At 39.4% G+C, this 16,148-nt stretch overlaps 1 protein-coding gene across 1 annotated transcript in view; it reads right to left on the reverse strand.

Annotated features, from left to right (window-relative positions):
• Window positions 1–9,431: 9,431 nt before the first annotated feature.
• The window catches only part of celf6 (CUGBP Elav-like family member 6), a 167,165-nt gene continuing 160,448 nt past the window's right edge, over window positions 9,432–16,148 (reverse strand). The window contains exon 13 of the mRNA XM_030082062.1: window positions 9,432–11,057. The gene's annotated coding sequence lies outside the window, so the exon portion shown is untranslated. The remainder of the gene's footprint in view (window positions 11,058–16,148) is intronic.

The raw sequence follows: 16,148 nt of genomic DNA on the forward strand, positions 1-16,148 counted from the left end.
TTAATGAGAAAGACATCTGTAATGCTGAAGACATCGTCAGGTTGATGGCACCTGTCAAAGTAGTGACAACTATCCTTTGTGAGGATGAGATGCCCACAGTATCAATGATTGCCCCACTCAGAGCAAAACTAAAAAAGCACTTTGAAGCAGCAGATGAAGACACACCACTCATCACTGAGATGAAGAAGGCATTTAAGAATGATTTTGAGAAGCGATACACACATCTTGAGGACCTCCTCTACACTGCATCTGCTATAGACCCTCGCTTTAAGACTCTCCCATTCCTGAGTGATGATGATGCTGAGAGGATCTTCATAAGTATTTCAGCTGAAGCTACTGCCCTGCTTAACAAGGTAAGCCAAACAAACACACCCTTTCATTAACTAAATACAAAATAATTATCATATTGTATTCTAACAGCTACTCTTGAACATATTTCAATCTGTATTGTACTGCACATGATTTATCATCTATTGATAGTGTGTCCTGGATTTAACAAAATGACACACTAGTTAATTCAGCTTTTGAGTTTATTATCAATGGTAAACATTTTTCTTGTTAATAATGTTTTTTTTTTTTTTACATTGATTTTCACTAGGAAACACCAGGTGTTCAAAGGGATCCAGTGCAGAGAGACCCTGCTCCTAGAGATCCGCACAACGGGATGGTTGGTCCTCAGATCCAGGATAAGCCAAAAGGTGTGTTTTTTTTATACATAGTGAGGTATAAGCATATTAAGATAAGGTGAAAGAAAAGCACTCAAGACTTATGGCAAACAACCAGTAACATAAAGTAATTGCTTTGTATTTCAGATGATGAACCTCTGTGCAAAAAGAGAAAGAGTGCAGCACTGGACCAGCTGTTTGGAGAAACCTTTGAAGCAAGAGCAGCGGCACGATCTTCAAGAGAGAAGGCCAGTGAGGAAGTCATGAGATACAGAGAACGTAATCCTTTGCCCCTGACTGACAACCCACTACAGTGGTGGAAAGCACAGGTGGACTTGCCACTGCTGTCATCTCTTGCCAAAAAATATCTCTGTATACCAGCCACCAGTGTGGCCTCAGAAAGAGTTTTCAGCACTGCAGGAGATATTGTTTCTGCACAACGCAGTGTACTCCGACATGATCATGTTGATCAACTGATTTTTCTCAAGAAGAACCTTGACAAGCACAAGCATACATGAACTTCTTCACTGTATGTATGGTATGATTAAGACAGACAGATTAAGATTCATAATGGTGAAAACAAAGTGTGTGTACATGTGTGAGTGCACCAAGCATACAGGAATGGACACTGTCTCAGAAGAGTAAAAACTAATAGAAAATGAATGAGATGTTATTGTTTTTGTTAGTTATTGTTTTCAGTTTACATGTGGCAAAATGGCACTTTAAAAAGTGAAATACATTAGTACAGTCACTAGTGCAAGATTTGATCAGGCAGTTGCATGTTGAATTGCAAAACAGCACTTAAAAAAGACTGATTTTGTTTACAGTTGGCCACTTTGTTTTGTTTTCAGAAAAATTTGCACAAGGGATGTCTTGAAATGTTTTGTTCTACCTCACTAGCTCATTGTTGCTTGATCCGAGGCTAAAGAGATAGATGATAATACAGAGATCTCTGTTTAGTTGTTTCTTTGGCTTTAATTTGTGCCAACATAACTTGAATGTTGTTCTTACAGTTACATGTTTCACTAATAAACATGACAATTATTTACAAATGTACTTGTTCTTTAGTCTTTGCTAAATCTTTTTGAAGGCAATGCCACATTGTAATGTGACAATGTAATGTCAATTGATTGTCTACTTTCAACAAAGAACTATCAGATTGCATCACACCCCACTGAATCGAACCGTACCGAATCGAATCGAATCGTATCGTATCGTATCGTAATCCTACTGAATCGAATCAAACCGAATCGTTCCATTCTAAAATGTATCGTTCTTGAATCGAATCGCACCCCATATATCGAGATACGTATCGAATCGTCTTATATTGGAGAGATGCACACCCCTAATATATATATATATATTTTTTTTTTTTTTTTTTAATTTTTTTTTTTTTTTTTGATAAAAAAGGAAGATCACAGCACTTAGCAGTTAATAGATTTGAGAAAATACTTGTAAGAGATTATCTGCAAGCAAGTGAAAGTACAAGTTCATACTGTATGAAGAAAACCGAAGACTGAAGCTTTTTAGACTCAATACAAGATTTTACCGCTGTCTAGAAAATTGTGATCTTTCCCTTAACACTATGATTGGATGAGGTGGCTGGTCACTGTTGGCCAACTCAACCTCTCAGGGTTAATGAGGGAGGAGGAGACTTAGGGCAATAAAAAGGACAGTGATCATAGGCCTCAATGTGACCTTAGCCTCTTCAGCTTAACATCTCTGTCAATAAAAAGCAGCATGAGGAAAACCTCTGATTAATCTATTGATCCCCTGCTTCTGATTCACAGACCCTAACCAGCAGCCCCAGTTTTGCACCTGATTTTGTTTCAACTGTAACACCTCCATGAGACAAGAGCTGAATATCCATTTCGCTTTAATCAATTCACAATTTATTCCCCACCCACTTCCAATCTCCGTTCCATTTATTATGCATTATTCGCCCTTTTTAAACGATTTTCTACTAACCTTCTCATCTAATTTGGTATTCAGATACGGTTAGCGCTATTATCTCAATTAATACCATGGCATATCCTAAATGCATTCTCTCCACAATGCAAATGACAAGAGGACACTGAACATGGCATATCTTTACAAACTTACAAACAGAGGGGTCACGCTTGCATGTCATGATAGGTCCAAACCTTTAGCAATTATTTAATCAAGCTTTTCGAACAGATACAAAAAAGAACGACAATGCAGGCTCAATATTCTACAGGACTGTGCTTTATTTTAGTCTAAGCAGAATATAATGAACTAGAGAACTACAGAGTTCAGGAGCACTATGGGAGAAACCACCCCGAATCAGGGAAAACAGACCCGAGCCAACACTTTGTCAAATTACATCTCTGTTTCAAAGTAAAAGAAAACAGGAACTAAGTTTGTTCAGGTAAAACTGAAAAAAAAAAAAAAAAAAAAAAAAAAAAAAAAAAAAGATTATTCCACTTAGTTTGAATGCAAATAATAAATACTTAAATATATATAATAATTGTGATAAATTAAATTAGCTTTTGCATGAAAACAAACATTTACCTTGAACCAAATGGATGAAATGCGATATAGTGAAGCTGGGAATGTAATAATGGCGCAGAGTTTACTATGACTAATTGTGATTTTATTTAAAGGCTCTCATTGAATGTTTGATTGGAGCAAAGCTGCTCAGTTGGCTGAGTTTGTTCATATTTTGGTCCTTGTAACCAATGACAATGGAGGTGGATGACCACATCCTTATTAGTGTCAGAAATGGGCTTGAGGCAAAACTGACTCTGGGCTTTACAGGTGAAAGTGAAACACTGTCTTTACAACAGATTATACCTTTGAAGATATAGCATTTGGCATCCCAGAATACAGTGTGTCTGACCAGTGTTCACAGGTAGTACTGTCAGAGAGAACGGGCTGTGTTTAAGGCAGAATTCCCTCCTCACATTAAACTAGTTTGGTGTTGAATCATGAACCTGACTGGAGCAAAGTAATGCTGTGGAGCTATTTACTGTTGGCACAAGTTCAACAACGGATGGAGTTAACCGCTGGCATCACAATATAAAAGCCATCTTGGAAAACAAAGTCTGACAAAAACCTTCCCATAGGTAAAAAACAGAGAAGATGAAAATCAGAGATATGTCTATGATTACCTCCACCTCTTTAAAAACAGCATTCAACATGAAGAGAAAAAAAAGATAACAGGAATTCATGGCTTAAAGACAATGGAATATGACAGCGTAGGTCTCAAAACCAATGTGACTGCAAAGTTTGAGGATTTTTTGTGTTATTTTTTTTTCTGAAAAGAACAAAAGGCCTCCATCGAGATTCCTTTGAACATGCTGTGCTGATTCATTTGAACTCAGCTGTGCAACGGACTCATTTCTCTGAATCCACATGACCGCTACCATTAATCATCCTTTTACAGTGCAGTTTCTTAATTCTTGTATCAATGTAAGAACCTTCAGTGAGCAAAATATCTTTGAACTTGCCCATACACAAAGGATTTTATACAGGGATTGTGCAGCCAAAGAAAAAAAAAACAAACAAAAAAAACTGTTTATATATCATCAAAGTATATCAGAATAAACCTCATGACAATGGGTCTATCCCAGCTTCAGCCAATAATAACAAAGAAAACAAAACAGAGAAATTAAAGAACCATTTGCCAACATGAATATAAAATCCCATTTTGAACATCAGCGTTTCAATATACAAGAAATAAAATCATTTTATCTTCTGGTTTTGATAAATTATTTCATAGGTTCCTTCTCTTAGAGTCACTGAAATATATTAACTTTTCCTCTTCTTTTTTTTTTTTTCTTTTTCTTTTTTACTCATTTGAACATGATCTATTGTACGGTCTATAAAGAAGGCTCAACAGAATTTAAAAATAAGCTATATTATATGTACAGGAGTAACGCAGCTGTGTAGTCAGGAGAGCAGAGGCAGATTGGGCCAGGCAGGCAGGGGGTTCTGCTGGGTAGTCTTGGCTTCCTAACATCAGTGACCTCTTGTCTTTCCCCTTCATCTGATCTCTGCCAACCACGTGCCTGTGGTTGAACCATATGTATGAAATGTTTGATTCCAAAATGCTTTATACCCATAGTGGGTACAAACTTTTATCTGAAACTAATAATTTTGAATTTCAAAAATCCAGATGACCATATCCATAAAGATTGGACAGAAAGTTCTTTAGACAGCAAACATCATCAGTAATTTCCACAATGAGGTTTCTTTTCATTGCCAGTAAGCATTTACTGAGCATAGCGCCTTACTTTAATTGTGGATATATCTTTTTGGAATGAAACTTCCTCAAATGTTTAAAGCCCCAGACGAGTAACCTTCTGCCCCTTTCACTGCTAAAGAATTTGTGTGGTGTGTGGTGGTAACTGATGCTTTTTGCCCTGTCCCGCTGGCGAGCGGTAAGCATGCAGATGGATGAGCATTACTGTCACTGTCATATACTATGTTCATCAGCCGCAATTGGACCAATCCAATTATTGCACAGGCAATCTTTCCACTGTCAGAAAAATCATGAAGTGTCAGTGTAAACAGAATCTTAATTAATGGATCGCTTCGGGCTGTAGTTTGGATTTGACACTAAGTCAAATTCTCTCTAAGCCTTGGTCTGATGCTTAGGGTTGTAGGATGCTTGTTCAGTACCCAGACTTAAGGGGCTTAAAATGACTAAAACTCTCCCATAGATCCCTGCACTGCTGCGGACACATTTTATAGTGACATCATTGTCCCACAGAGTCAGGCTTCTTAAGGCAGGCTGCTGTACAGTTTATACAACCTGCTGTGTTTGTGTATCATGTACATCATATATGCGTGTGTGTGTGTGTGTGTGTGTGTATGTGTGTGTGTGTGTGTGTGTGTGTGAAAGATTAAAAAAAAGTCTTTGTCTTCATCGTTCTCAGCACTGATGTCAAACACACACCTCCAGCAATTCAATGTGCATTGTGTGGTGAATGATACCATCAAAGACTTTTGATGGTATCATCATTTGAATGATGACCTGATAAATCCAAAACAATGTTCTAGATGATTCCTCAGCCCTTCTGCTGGTTCAGCACTCCCCATGACAGTATTTGATCTTACAGCTCCCACCGACTCTCGTCTTTCTATTTCTGTTCAGCCTCCTTCAGGATCAGGGCTAAGGCAAGGCTCTGAACCTCTCCACTAATCATGACATCATAGCACCTGATGCCCTGAGTATCGGGAGTGATTTTGTGGAGTTTCAGTTTAGCACGCAGCCCCCCTCTACCTCCCCCCACCACCCAGTGCCTATTTCCACCTCCACCTACCTTCCTTCCTATACAAAATCCCATTTCCACAGCAAAACCCTTTCTGTACTAAAGTGAGATGACTGAAAAGCTCTCTCCCAAAGCAGCTATTAAATGAGAGGCATTAATTTCTTCCCTCCTGTCCAACAGGTTCCTTTAATTATCTCTCCACTTTCAGTCAATTACATTTCACTTCCTTTCCTTGACAATCACTGCTATTTTAGGGTGAGTGTTCTGCACCCAGGGGGTTGGAGACTCATAGACATGCTCTAGCAGCTCTCTGCTTGCCCCTGCCATTGGCTGGGACCCTCCAAGGATATTTGCTCCTCTGGAGGACTGACCTTGTTGAATGCTATATAAAGACAGTATGACCAGAGAGAACTCAAACCATGGGACCCAGTCAACAACTCTGACTAAAGAAAGTGTCCTCTACCACTGGCATAACAGGTGGTTATAGGGATTTAGGCATACTTTTTGATGTGTCTTCATACATTTAGTCTTGGATGTTTGTCAAATGTGATATTCTCTCTGTTATTTTCCAAACAGTTAATTAATTAGATTCATACTAATTAAATCTTTAGGCAAAAATGCCAAGTTAAATTTTCTCTTTAGACCATGAGAGGGTGAGAGGGTGGGGTGAGTGCCTGTTGAGTTGTCATTTGTCATGGCTCCTAGAGGTGAAACATGGTGCAGACTGAAAGCCAGAGCAGACTGAGGCTGGGAGCTGGGCAGGCAGCTACTTTCGTCAATAAAGGGGGATGAAAAAAACAAACAAACAAACAAACAAACAAAAAAAAAAAACAAACAAACACACACAAACTCATTTCTCATTTCAGTCGCTCTGGAGCCTTTTTCCACAGCTATTTCTGTTTTTATTACATGTCAGTTCAGTAACATCCTCCCCAGGGTGTGAAAGGAATAAAAGCATCCGTGTTAAAAGTGTTGAAGGGCTGATTTCACATTGCCTAATTTCACCCTGGCAAAGTAGAGGCTAAGATGAACATTGCACTGTTAGCCGAGTAGACAGCAGGATGCCAGACTATGCTGGGCTTTGACTCACCAGGAAATGAACCTGCCATTTGGTGGACTCTTTAGCAGTGGGAACTAGTACAGCAACTCTGATGTAGAAGCCATCAGATAGAGAAGAGAAATGATGCACGCATGCAAGGTTCATGTTCAGCCTCACAGAGCCAGTCTTTGCAGGAGGTACTTTCAAGACGGCAGAGACGAGCATAGGAAATTTCACTTCTCACGTTAGATTTTCCATCGATTAATTCAGCATCACATAAATAATGAGCAAAAACAGATTGCAGAGAACACGGCCTTGTGCTGAACCCACTTCACATTAATTCATGGAGCTTCCAAGACTTGTTTTTTTTTTTTTTCCTAAACTTGTATCTGAAGACAATTTAAGAGACACTAAATCCAGAGCTTGCAGTGTTTTGATGGGCATCATTTTGAATCTCAAGAACATCTGTGCTTGTCCAACACTGTTTCAGTGTTAAACAATACTGTGCTTTCCAGGCATCCCAATGGATGTATAAGCAGGAAAAGGAGAATTTTAGAGCAGGTTATATTGTATGAAATGGTGGCCTTTGCAGAGATAGGTGGGACACAATTATGTGCTAAAAGCAGAAGCACAATAACACAGGCCTCACAGCAGCTTCCTCTAAAGAATTGAAGATTTCCAGCTGAACTGTTGGTTACAACCCAGTTTATCCCACTATTGTTATAACACTGTGCTAAAAGAAAGGTCTTGAACATTTTACTGCCCACCCTGCTCCCACAATAATCCTTGTCCATGTCAGTCTAATGTCCAATATTAACACCTAGTTATGATATGGAGGGCTTTATCCCATATCCACCGTCCCCTCTTCCATAAATTCGGCAGCATTATTGGTGCCAGGTCAGCTGTCATCAGCCTTGCCAGGGAGTAGGCACAAACGTAATTCTCTCTAATCTTCCTTCTGTCATCCGCGTGCATGCAGGGGACCATCTCGCCCATAATTTGGTCCAAGTGATGATCCTGGCGATTTTTCACTTGGTTGCTGCTAATGTACAGAAGCTGGTGATTACTGTGTGATTAGCAGGAAAGGTGAAATAGCACATCTAATACGGTACAGGAGATAATTGAAGGGTAGGGAGTGCAGACATTAGCTGTGTTTGAAACGTTCCAATGGGATGGACGCTTAACAGTTGGGATGAGGTTTGGAAGGCATGGCCGTGCTGAGCTAGGGCTGCTCTTAGGACTGGAGCACAGCGTGAGAGAGAGAGAGGAAATGCATGGCACTGTGATAGTGAGGACGCAAATCAAGACCTTGTGCTCATTCAAAGGACAAAGAATGGCAGTATTTTAAAGTGGCTGGAACCAAGGACGAATGTCTCTTCAGATGGTCGAATGCTGGCAGGTTTTATCAGTCCTTGCTGCAATGCTTTGGAATTGGTCTGCTCCCTCTCCAGAGAGAGAGAGAGAGAGAGACAGAGACGAAAAAAGGGGAAAGTGAAAGAGAGAAATAAAAAGAGAGAGACGGGGAGCAAGACAGAGTCCCAGAGGTAAGCAGCAGCAGGTTGGATGGAGGGCAACCTAATAGATGCCAAGAGATTCCCTTATCAACCCTTCAAACCCCCTCTCCAAAAGCAGACAGCACTTACAGAGCATGGTGTTGGGCGTCAGGAGCTTGGCTACAGCTTCTGATTGTATGGGTTTGGTCCTTGGGCATCACCCGGGAAGCATGAGTTTAAAGGATCACAGTGAGGTTGGGAAAGCTGAAGTTGGGGGTTTGCACATGCCATATTTGGTAGTTGAATTCCAATCTCTTCCCATGCTTCCCTCGCTGCAGCCTATGCCGTGAGTGCTTGAAGGGTTGGTGTATGGATGTGAGCTGGTGGTCAAAAGAGGAATTTGGGAAGAGTTCAGAGCGACTGAAACACCATCACTCCTCCCTCTAGACTCTTTTCAAAAATATTGATCTGCTTTAATGGAGGTGCCTGCATCCAGAGCTTTAAAATGGTCAGAATAAGTGCTTCAGGACTCTAAATCAAGACCTGACAATTTTAGGGTGCTTAACTGTGTCCTGCCAATGTCTGTGTCAGAGAGGCTAGAGGCAAGCTGACAGATGGCTAAGAGTGACTGTTTAGATGTAATTTAGATATGGTCTGTCCAAGCAGTAGGTTTTTCCATAGGCTCTTTGTATAATATATGAAGAATGCAGGTCATGGAATATGTTAACAGTGGAATTTACATTATAAATGACAAAGCTAAATGAGCAGTAAAAGCCTGCACTCCTTTCTGTCAATATAGCAAATCGAGTTGGTCTTCAAAACAACATTTGTTTGGATCTGCCAGGAGACAAGAGGCATTTTCTCTCAATCAGGGCTTCTGCAACAGCTTCAGCTTCAGTAGACATCCTTAGCATCTTGCTTGCATAAGCCATGGTTATCTTAAACAGGAATACTTTCTTCTTCCTCCTTTTTTTTTTTCAAACACCATGACGGCCAATTCATTTTCATACTGAGTTCATTCTGCTGGCAGTTTCAGTAGCTATCACCTCTCTTCTCTCGACCCTCTGTTCTCACCCTGATACTGTCCATTTGTCCATCTCCCTTGGTAGAATCATCTCCCCTTAACAGTTTGTAGTTAAGTTTCATAATTCACCCTCCTTATTGTAATACAAAAGATCAAGGAAAAAAAAGACACTCCATGTCAGTTTTGCTGTTTCACTTGGTCTTTACAGTGGATTGTCACTTGAACACAAGGCTAGTGGGAAGCCTCACAAGTCTGCACCCTATCCAGCACAGACACTAGTAGGTTCAGTCTCTTTTTGTCACGTCATTCATTTTTTCTTTTTTTTTCTTCTTCCGTAACAGTCTGTTCATAGCAGTCAGAGAGTGTGGTGACTTGTACATCATGATGAGTGGAGTATCCAGTGGCCGATACCTTAACATCCAAGAGAAAGAGACTCACTGCATACTGGGGCAGATGAATGTTTTTTTTTTTTCCCATGTCCCCCTTTTTCAGTGACAACTTCAAGTATTTTTTTTTTTAAAAACAACAGCAAAAATTAGCAAATCTACTTCTTTTTTTTTTTTTCTAGTCTACGTTTACTATTCTACAACCTGGTGCTAAATCAGCAACCAGACCAAAGGATCAGCCCCTATACTACGATTCCTTGTCTTTTTTTTATTCTTTTTTTTTTTTTTAATTTATACATTATTTCCATTTTCTTTTTATTCTTACTTACAGTAGGCCACTGGATATTGATTTAATGATTTTTTTTTGACTACGAGTAAATTGTAATACTTGCAGCTACAAGGTAAGAGTTTTTAAATATATATTTATATATTTATATATTTATATTCTTTTAAAAAGCGTTTAGTCCTTTGGTCCCTATTTCCTAAGGAATGATGCATGTAAATTATCCTGGATTCTCCTCTTTTCTTCTCCTCTTCCTCCTTTCTCTTCTCTGTCTTCTTTTATCCAGAGCTTGCCCTGTCACAGAGCACAACACCTGTGTAGGCACAAAAACCAAAATGGCAGCAGGCTGGTGTGTGTGTGTATGTGTGTGTGTGTAAGTGTGTGGAGAGAGGGTTTGTGTGCATGTGCACGCGTATGTGTCTGTGTCAGTATTTGAGTTGGCATTTGCACGTATTTATACATGTACAAAGAAGAATGTTTGAGTTTTTTTTTTTTTTTTTTTTCATTTTTAGGTGTAGCATCTTTATATATGTATGTTTGGTTTGTTGTCTGTTGTGTATGTGTGTGTTTATCTATATTTTGTGTCAGTATGCATGCTTTGAGCATAATGAGTCTATAAAGGTTTTTTTTTTCCATCATGTCTAAAAAACAGCAGCAAAAAGTTGGTCTCTGCAAAAAATCTTCTTCCACAGACGCCAAAGCAAAAGAGGGAAAAAAGAGGCATTTGCGAAGAAAGAAAAAAGAAAGAAAAAAGAAAGAAAGAAAAGAAAAAAAAAACAACAACTCTGGGATCCTTCTCTCAGTCACCCAATCTTTCAGCGAGTTTCCAGCAGGATCAAGGGACCACCCTTCCTTCATGATATGTAGCAGAGCAAGAAGTCTTTGTACTTTTACTGCACTTGTGGAAATAAGGTGTTGTGGCCCTTCATCCTGTGATGGAGAGAGAGAAAGAGAGAGAGAGACAGAGAAAGGGAGAAAGGAGAATAAGGAGAGCAGATTCAGTGAGGCTGCGGCAGACATGCTCAGGGTTGCTGGCTCCTGGTTATCACACAGACTGACAGGCACAGCCAACAGCATGAGAAACAGACGGGGAGGGGGGGAAAAAAAAGAGGAGTGTGTCAATCAAAAGCAGAAATAAGTGGGCTAGAGGTGGGGTGGGAGATTTGTGTTTTAACCATATGGAACAGACATCTACACTGTGACAGCACTAATCCAAGGAAGGCCTAATTTAAAACGACAGCATCTCCTTGCCTGAAAAATATGAGTACAGCTGAGTGTTGCCAGCGATGTTGCCATCATTTCTCTCTCTGTTAATTCATGGCAAAACCACCATAAGAGCAATCAAGGAAAGTAAAGACAAGACAAACGCATGTATTAAAATAGTATTGTGATTGTAACAACAGAAAAAATACAACTGTCGTAAGCGATTATGGGCCTGTGCGGTAATAAAACTCTAAGCAAAGATGTATACATTTCAAAAAATAGTCACTAATTGGGATCCCACAACTAGTGCCTTGGCTGCCTTTGAATTGACTTAACAAGCGACAGTGCTACTACAATTTGTAAATGTGACCGTGGTGTTTAGCTGTGGTTATAAAGGAACTAGTTTGCAGCCATTCACAGCCAATCATTCTTAATATGTAGTCAGCTATAATGTGGGTGAAGAAAGGCTACCAAATCACAGCTAATCACTCTCTGGGAGTGAACACAAAATGGTCTGACTTTGTGACTTGAACATGTGCCCAGACACTCTTTGTTCTACCTTTCCATTCCTGCAAATGAGCTTGTTACCGTTTCATAATAGATCTGCTTTTTAGATGTGGCAGCTGAGACTCCAACTTATTTCCTGTGTGTGCCATAGCAAGCCCAGCCATTAGAGGTATAAGGCTTTGCAACAGTTGCGATTACAAATGTCCTCTTTTGCAAAACACCCGCGATCCTCGGTATACATCTACCACAGAACAGAAGAAAACACACAAGCTTTAAAATGGATCTTTTCCGAGTAAACAGTTTTTTTTTGAAAACATCATAACGAGTTTGGCATCCAACTTTGTCAAATAATAAAGTGTGTATTTTCATTTTTGCAGTCATTTTTTTTGTGCCCCCCATCACCACCAACTTAGATGGTTCCATAATAGAAACCCGGCAGTTAAGAGCCATAGCTGATGCCAGAAAGACCTTATCCCCCCTGGCTAGCCTGGCTAGACACCCTCCTGAGTTCACTGGATAGACCAGGGGAGGGATAGCTGCCTGCAGGGCTTCTGAAAGAATAGGGCAAAATAAGTTCAATGAAAATGACTAAGTCTTATCAGGGTTTGGCCTGGAGGGATAGAAACAAAGTTTTACTTGCCAAAAAAGGACCTTTTTCACTGCGATTCTGTTTGCTTCCTTTTTTGTTTACTTTGCAGCCGAAGCGACAGTTATCTTGCATACAAGCAGCAAGAACATGATAGATTATTGGGCAGCATAATTGTACAAAAAAAGAGCATGATAAAACAACAAAAGCAGACAACAGTTAATACCCATCCCAGGTATTTGTTTTTCCCTCTATTTCTGTGTTCCTTGCACATGTATGCGTATGTCCGTATGTGGTGGAGGATTTTTGGCCATGTGGGTCTGCAGCGCTGCCTGCAGCTCTGCTATCGCAGTGTAATTGGTTCGCACCATCATAAATAAATAAATGGGAAATGATTCTCATGTTAGGCAAACAAAACAATCCTGCAGAAGTACTCCCTGTGCAGATGGAATCCATGGAGGAGTGGAGTGTCAACATTTGCTTGTGCTCTCTGAGTGAACGGAGGAGATTTAATTGGCTGCACAAACATAGGGTCATCTTGGCCATCTCAACTAAACAGCTGTCGATCGAGGGGAAAAAAAGGTCCTTTTTTGCAGAGAATCAGACTCTCATAATAAGAAATCATAGGTTGCTGCAAAAGCACCATTGGCGTGGATGTGGATAGATAGAGAAATAGAAAATACAGTACATCCATACACATGAACCCCACACGAGAAAGTAAAACATCACAAGGTCACACAGTACAACAGCACAAAGGGTCAAAGGCCACTTCCAATCATGATCAACCAACCAGTCAGCACGTCAGAGTTACATTACGTACAACAGGTACCAGCTAAGAAAGGCATTGGTTTACTGCACTCCACAAACTGCCAATATACAATATATATATATATATATAAAAGGAGGGCAGAATATAGAGATAGAGTTTATATAGAGAGATACCAATCAACGCCAAGTCATGCAACGCAGTCACAGTCCCACCACATGACGTCATCCAAAAGAAAATGACACCATGGGTTCAACTTACAGCTGTGGGAACTTGTCCCCATGACTGGTGTAGGGGTTGTGGCTATAGCGGAGAAAGGCCATCTCACACTGTGATTGGCCGTATCAGGTTGCCAGGTTGGTGGGGTGCAAAAGAAGGAAAGAAACAGTGGGATTTTCTTTTCCTTGAGTCAGAATTCAAAGCACCCCTTCCATATTTGTTCCACACTGTCAATTTTTCTGCCTGACAAATCAAATGAGGTTATTATGGTAATTACCATAAACATAAAACAAACAAAGAAAAAAAGAGGAAGAGAGAGAGATGGAAAGAGAGAGAGAAAAAAGTATTGACAATAAAACAGAAATAAGAGAAGAAATAATCTTCAACACAGTAGAAAAATAGTCGTTCCTTCTGTCTCAAAGTGGCCCAGAAATTTTCTCAGACTGACAACATTTACAGGTTAAAAGGTTGAATTGATGTTTTTTTTTTTTTTTTTTTTTTTTTTTATTGTTATTATTATTCACATAGATAACCCTTAAGGTAGAAATGCATATTTCAGAAACTTGTCTGGTCTACAGTAATTGGATTCGCCTTGCATTGTTTGCTATGAGGGTGGCCATACAGTGAGTGCCTCAGCCTTTTTTTTTTGCATTAAATTTATCTTTAAGACACAGAATACAATTTCAGAGTACCGGGGCTCCTGAGACCAGAAGAGAATGTTGTCTGATTGTGTTTTTAATTCAACTTCAAAGTCAAACCATAATAGAAAAAAATGGGGCTCTGAAGTTATCTACATATTGAAGTTTTTCCATAGGTAATACAAAAGTAATACATTTTTTCATCATTATATTTTCTTGTAATGTAGTTGAATTTATAATTACAGTTTTTTTTTCGTAATGCTATCATCTAAACATTTACAGTTTAACTTCACCTTCTTGCAGTCCACCGCTCGGTTCAAGGATTTAATGTACTGTCTGCCACAGTGTGAGGCGCAAATGAAAGTCCTTTTAAAAGTGGTTGTGAGGGGGTCAAAATGTACACAACTAATTTAAATAAAATCTCTAATCATTTTAGAGGTTCTGCTGAACTGGGGCCATACATTAGTGAACTAGCCTCAGAAATCCTCCTAGGGTTTTTTTTTTTTTTTTTTTTTTGTGTGTGTGTGTGTGTGTATATGTGCGTGTGTGTGCTTTTATGGGGTGGGTTTTGGTTTTGGTCTATTGGTTTTCCTCAACACAACAACAGAATTGGTGTAATAACAAGAAAAAAGAAGAGGGGAAAAAAACACAGAGAGATGGATTGAACCAGTCTGGAGACGATAAAGGACATGAAATAAACACACACTTTCTCTCTCTCTCTCTCTTTCTCTCTCGCACACATACACACACACACACACAGCCACACGCACTGATAATGTCCGTGACAGAATGTTATTGTGGGAAATGACTGTACTTGGAGACATTCTGAGTACGTCTCAATGACTGTCCTGTCGTCTAATGCTGTTTCAGGATATTCTCCATTTGTCCCTCATTGATGTGCTACATCAAAATCATCCACCCCTCTCCTCAGGGTGTCTGCTCTGAAAGCCTCCCTTCAATTAGCAGGACATAGCTCTATTCAAACGCTATCAGGCATGGGATAAAGGGAGCATCTATCATTTGTATTGCATACCACCTTCCATTAATGTCATCTTGCCGCTTTTAGGGAGTCAAATGTAAAACAAACAAATGGTATCATTCTTTTATTTTCAGGGAAAATATGATCTTGGCTCATGTTATTCTAATGAAAAGTTGTCTAGCCAATAGGGTGAAAATAACATGCTTCTAAAATATTTTACACTGACAGCTATGCTTCCTAATGGATGGGCAATGATTCTTAAAATCAAGCCTGACACTGACAGATTAGTCTTTACTGAGGGACGGGGCTTCTTTAAGAAAACCATTTCCATATCATTTCTTAAGGTCTCTGCTGCTATGTTATGTGAAAATCCAAACCAGACTTCTCTGGGTGAAAATAGGGGGGAATGGAATATTGACCATTTCTTGTGGCAGATACAGAAACTATCAGCAAAAAAATGTGTAGATACAGAGGCAACGGCAGCATCTCTCAGAGTGCACAAATTGATGACCACATACTTTCACAAATGCCAGCATCCATAAAACAGGTCAAAACAGCACATAATGCATTGTGTCTGCACACAGGTCAAACTTATATTGGACGTGAAGGGAAAACTTTACATTTTGGAATTCAGTTGGTTGCATTTTTACCAAACACTTTTCAACATCTCTGCATTTTTCTGGCTTGTTGGCAGTCCTCACTGAAATCAAGGTTTTCAGTGGTTGCTTTTTACACGGTTATGTTTAGCATTTTTTTTTATTATTATTTCTCATATTTCTGATAATATTCGAAATGGTAAAATTGAATTTTAAATAAAACACGAATAAAAATAAATGTTGATCTTTGCAATGTGAAGTATGTCCAGTGATGAGTAATAACCAACTGATTTTCAAAATGGTGATGTATTTCCTTCAGATGTTGTACATTTGCTTTTTGTAAAAAAAAAAAAAAAAAAAATGCAAACAAATGAGTGATTTATGGTGGACTATGACTCAGTCCAGAACAGGATGGTGAAACAACACTTTCAGTGACAGAATGGTCCTCACTGGGATTGGTGTTATTTCCCACATGCAAGCAACAGCAGTTTATAGGGTGAGTGAGTTGTCTATCCACAACGGTTTAG

Source organism: Myripristis murdjan, chromosome 3 (genome assembly GCF_902150065.1).
Source record: "Myripristis murdjan chromosome 3, fMyrMur1.1, whole genome shotgun sequence".
Taxonomy (NCBI): domain Eukaryota; kingdom Metazoa; phylum Chordata; class Actinopteri; order Holocentriformes; family Holocentridae; genus Myripristis; species Myripristis murdjan.